The following is a 6000-nucleotide window of genomic DNA, read 5'->3' as shown; positions in this document are numbered from 1 at the left end:
ATTTTTTTTTACATTTATTTATTCGGCAGACATTTGTATCTAAAACTGCAGGAAAATAAGCAATTTTCATAATTAGCAACATTTTCATGGTAATCAAATTAACGTACAGTAGGTTAGATGAGTGTTAATTGTGATTTAGTGTTTATGTCAGTCTTTTAGGAGATGCTATGTTATGTGAAGAGACAACATATTATGGAACAATCATTATAATTGAGTTTGTTTTAAATATACAGTGAATATACAGTTGGGATCAAAACAAACACTTAGGATTTGTTTTTTTAAATAGTAAAACAATTTCTAGGTCACTAATTAAAGGACATTTTAGGCATTGATCAGGTGAACTCTGTCAGATGTCCATGCTTCCACTTGCTCTTAATCATTTTAAATCATGCATGATTATCAGGACTGAAGACATGAATGAAGAAATACCAGCATTGCTCAGTGTTAATTGTGTGTTCCGTACCTGATAACTCATTAGAAAGACTGACATTAAAGAGTCTACTGCTGCACATGATTTGCTTGTACTTGCATATAATCTTTGAACCTGAGCCTGAAGGGAGGATATTGACTCATGATCAGGGAGCTGTAGTTAATTATTCATCTCCACTATCAGCTCTGCACTCTCACTACATGAAGTCGCCTGAGAAGACCTATAAGAATGATGTTAGATTCACATATTTGTGGATATTAAATGCAACTTTGCGGTGTAAAATCTGCTACAAAATATGAAAATTAAGCAAAGTTTGTATATGGTTCCTTTGTAGTTCCATAATATATCAACATGAAAGATGCAACGTCTAGCAACGTCAACAGTTATCCAAAACTATCTACTCAAAGCTGCACTGCCTTTCTCCACATGCTTGCTTCCTCCAGAAAATTAGATGTCAAAACAGAAACTAAAAATGTAGCCACATGTGGTTTAATTTCAACATTTTAAAGTAAATCTTTTTTGCTTTGCCACTTAAACTTTTAAGTCAAACTTTACAGGCCCCATTTCCAGGATGTTTTGATCAAAAAGAACTAACCTATGTTAAGTAGCCATTGTAATTTCCGAAACGTAGGTTATAGGGGGCATAGCTACATTCATCTGAATTTAAAATGAAAGCGGTGTCTGTCGCCCTCATGTGGTTCTGAAAGGAAACACAACCACTTTCTTAATGCGAATAACCATCTAATGGCCAGAAATTTTATTAATGAGCCAGAAAGAAGAAAAAATAAAGAGAGATAGAATATGGAATAGAACATTTTAAAGCTGAAATATGATAGCCTACTTCTGAAAATTGACAGAAACATTTTTAAATTGAATGTTTTTTGACAATCTTCAGAAGTAGGCTATTTGGCAAAACCCAAACGAGTCTTAATGCTAGCTGTGAAATGCTGGCATATGTTGGTTTCAAACAATACATTTCGATTCATTCTGTCCTCCAAAATTATATTTTTGTAATAGCTGTTTAACACAATAAAACCACACTGAATCCAACTCCATATAATCCACTTCTCTTAGCCTTTCCAGTTACTTTTAACCATCTTGTGAATGTGCAGTCAATATCGCACAGTTGTTTTGTTTTTGTTCGTCTGAATCACACAGGTGTCCATGGCCATATAGCCAGCTATGAGGTCACCTATTGGTCCGGACCTCGGTATTTTTTCCTTAGTGTATACAATAGATGCTGTGAAGTAATTTAATAATATAGTAGCCTATAACTCTAGTTTAGTCCAGCAAACATATTGTTTTGTACAGCACAAAATCTTCTCATCTCAGATGCCGAACATGCGGTCTGTCACCGCTCGTCAATGTCAAACTATTTGAGATGACCAATCTAATCAAAGTATGTTAACGGTCATAAAGTGCGAGATGTAAACATATGTCGTCTTATAATGGGAATTATTATTACCGCTTCCATAGACATCACTGTGTATTTTACAAACTCAAATTCATTGGGTTGCTAGTACTTTAATTTGATAGTACATTAAATGTCTGAAACCTAAAATAAACATTATGTGGTTGAAAACACTGAATAGTGAATATATGACAAGTGCTGCTTGTCCGTCTCTGGCTCAGCGCCAGCCAACGCGCGAAAACACGTTTGAATTTCCTGCAGACAGTTGATCACGTGATGCACTGACCGTTCTAATCACACCGGTGTGATCGTTTTCTCCAGGGACCAGCCAGGACTGATCACACCGGTGTGATTGTAAGTGCGAAAGGGTTCATTTTAATCAAAGAAAAAAGGTAACAGAGAAAATTGCTCACTGCTATTGACTAAATAACTTTTCTTGCTTTAATAAGGAAAATCTATATTTAATTTTTATAATTTATGCAGTGCAGACTGTTTGATAACTTTATTCAATTTCTGTATATTTCCTACCTGCACAGGTAAATATGACATTTATTATGGGTTTATCTGAAGATTGTTTGAAGTGCACTTAAATTAAAAGTTGTTGCTACATTAATTAGGAGATTAAAGGGATAGTTCACCCAAAAATGAAAATTATCCCAGATTAGATTTACTCACCCTGAAGCCATCCTAGGTGTATGACATTCTTCTTTCAGATGAACACAATCGGAGTTATATTAAAAAAGGATTAAAGTGATCGAAACGGTTCTGCGGGGGGTTACTAAAGATTTTCTGAAGTGAAGCGATGCGTTCGTGTAAGAAAAATTTCCATATTTAAAAAAACATTAAGCACAACGTAATGATGGCAATTGACGCCTCGCGCGGTTCAAACAAATAGGGCTGAGCAACCGCGTTCGTCATTACGTTGTGCGTCAAGCTCTACTCTTTTGGTGTAAATCGATGCGTATGGCCGTCTGCCAGAAGCTAGTTATTTTAGGTGATAAAGTTTTAAATAAGGATATTGTTCTTACATGAACGCAGCGCTTCACTTCAGAAGGCCTTTATTAACCCCCGGAGAGCCATGTCGAGCACTTTAATCATGAATAGATGCGCTTTAATGGACTTCTAAAGTACAAACAGCCATTCACTCTCATTATCAAGCTTGGAAGAGCCAGGACATTATTTTATATAACTCTGATTGTATTTGTCTGAAAGAAGAATGTCATATACATCTAGGGTGGCTTCAGGGTAAGTAAATCATGGGCTAATTTTCATTTTTGGGTTAACTATCCCTTTACAAATGTGAATTACATTATAAAATATATTACAAATTTATAAAACACTTAAGTGTTTTTAATCGCGATTAATCTCCGAATTTTTTTTGATTAATCTAGTACATTTTTAAAATCAATTCACAGCACTATAAATGATGTTTTCATGACTTGAGCTGTGTACATAAAAAAAGGATCTTAATTATTTACACACAATATAAAAAAGCCCACAACACCACACATAAAAACATTTGGTGACTTTATTCCATAACGTGATAAATCTTTAGTTTATGGTAAAAAGTACCCCTAAACATGGGTGCGGGAACTAGGGGTGCTGCAGGTGCTGAAGCACCCCCTGTTGGCAAACTGTGATGACAATAAAATGAAAGCTTATAAATATTTCTGGTTGTCGTTTCTGTTCCACGACATTTTGTATGTCATGTTTGCGGTGTGGGATAAAGAGAGTGATAATTTTAGTTATTATTTAATTCAAAATGATTTAATTTATCTTCAGTGTGTAGTATTAGCCAATCAGATGTGCCTTGGCGCGCCTACGCAGCATGCACACTCACAAGTTGCGCAACTACTACGAGCAGGACAAGCTAGCTTCTGTAGTTCCCGCCAGCGAACTTCCCGGTGCTACCTTTGGTGTACTGAAATCATCGTAAGGTAGAGACACGGTGTCTTACATCTCTGCGTGTTTTTCCTGCCGCCGTGCAGGCCCAGATTTATATAAAGGAACGTTAAGCGTTTAAGAATGTCCCTCGGATAAGACCGATTTTTGCATAGTCTGTTACTTTTTTGGCCGTTATGCGGTTTATGAACACTTAATCTACTTGTGGTTGTTTTAAAATAAACATTCCTGCCCGACAGAAATCCATGTCCGCGCGCGTCTGTGCATGTTTCCTAGCAACGCTATTGAGGTAACGTTAGGCTATGAAAACATGACGAAACAAAAGTTTGTACATAATACAAATAAACTTATTTTTATTCATTATTTGCTTCTATTGTATTCCAATTTTTTTGGCCTTCAAACACCTTAAAATGCACATATGTAGGTCAGAGAAATCCAAATTTTCTCAGGGGAGCATGCCCCGAAACCCCCCTAAGTTGCCGAACTATACCCAGCCTGAAGAACTGTATAGCACGGGAAATTAACTGTACTGTCTTTGATTGTGTTTCAGTATGGCTGTGAAATTCGCTGTGAAGACAGAGAATGTGCCATACATCAGTCTTGTAAGTAGACTGTGTTCTCTGTGTCATCTCGTCCCAGTCACTGTCATCTTATATTGATGTAAATGAGAGAGTACAAATGTTTCAATAGAGAAACAGACTGGCCTAAATCCTTATTTGAGAAACTGCTTACATCTCACCATCATAAAATCTTTCTTCTAGCCTGACCATCCCAGAAAGGTTCCTCTTGAGGCGTCCCTGACAGTCATGGCCAATCAAGGCCCCAGCTGTCGCCACTTCATAGAGTTGCTGGCCATGCAGGACAATCCAGAACAGAGTAAGGAGTTGGCAAGTCATTTCATGTGGCAGGTGATTGACACCGTTGCCGTGTGCTGTTTTATCGGGACATCAAGATGCCGAACATCCTAGTTAATATGGAGACCCTGGAGGTCAAATTGATCAATTTCAGGTGTGTGGGCCTCCTGAAAAGCTCACCTACTCTGGCATGTATTATCTATCAAACGTGTTGCATCATGACGCATCTAAGGCTCCAATCAGACAGAACGTGTTTTTTGCAGTGAAAAAATTGTGATGACATGTCAAAATGACTGCTGTGTTTAACCGTGTTTCAGTGTTTAACACTTGCATATGACATCATGTTGGATGTATCGTGTCTTCAGATGGTGAATTAAGACACAGCTACAGTACCTGCTCCCAGGACACTTCACCAGCAGAGGAAGAGAAATAAGTGGCAAACTCTTCTCTCACAGCCAGCTCATCTCTGGAGGTGTGGTTGCTGCCAACCTGGGTGATACCCTGCTCCCCAGCTGATGGCAAGAGGTGCACTGATGAGGAAAGCGTACCTCCATCACTGCTCTTGCCATATGCTCCCACATCAATCGTCCTGAAGCGATATCTGGCATCCACCACAGCAAGGATCACAATGGAGAATGAGCCTTTGTATTGTGGACCTGGGAGCCACTATTTGCTGGGGCTTGGATTGTGACGCGTTTCCCGTCAATTGCTCCAACACAATTAGAAAAATTCCACAATTTCTGGAAGTCCTCCGCAGTGGCCTTCCATTCCTCCGTTCCAGGAAATGGAATGTATTTTCCAACCATACATGACCAGATTGCCTCACACACCTATTTTACAATGCCCACCACGGTAGAGAATCAAACCCTGTAGCTGAATGCAATTGTTCTGTACGAATCTCCAGTAGCTAGAAATCTGTAATATAAAAGGGAGTTACAGTGGGTAGTGCAAGAGCCTACATTTCATTTTCAGAATTTCCAGGTATCGGTTCATACATAGCACCAGCCCTGGGTAGACTAATAATTAGCTACACCTAGACCTCAAGTCAGGCTGCAATTATGTGCGTCTATGCACAATTTCAGAGGTAAATACTGTGCCTTTTACTTTTACTACATTTGTCTGATACTTTTAATTAGTTGCTTTTCAGATTTTGAGTAGCCTACTGATACTAAATACATTACTAAATATTAACTAATAAATTATGCTGTACGATCACAGGTTAAACTACTCAGCAGGATATAGACTAGTAATTAAAATTAACTAATGTTACATCTTTACAACCAACTACATTATCTACCGTAAACAAATGCTCAGCCGCTCGGCAGGACCGATGGACTCCTTGTAGTTGGTGGTCATTTTTGTGATGCTAGGTCCGACAATTAACAGCAGGTTGTCAAACTGGC

This window comes from Phoxinus phoxinus (genome assembly GCF_949152265.1).
Source record: "Phoxinus phoxinus genome assembly, chromosome: 19".
Lineage (NCBI taxonomy): Eukaryota > Metazoa > Chordata > Actinopteri > Cypriniformes > Leuciscidae > Phoxinus > Phoxinus phoxinus.
Note: the sequence above shows the minus strand (reverse complement) of the source record.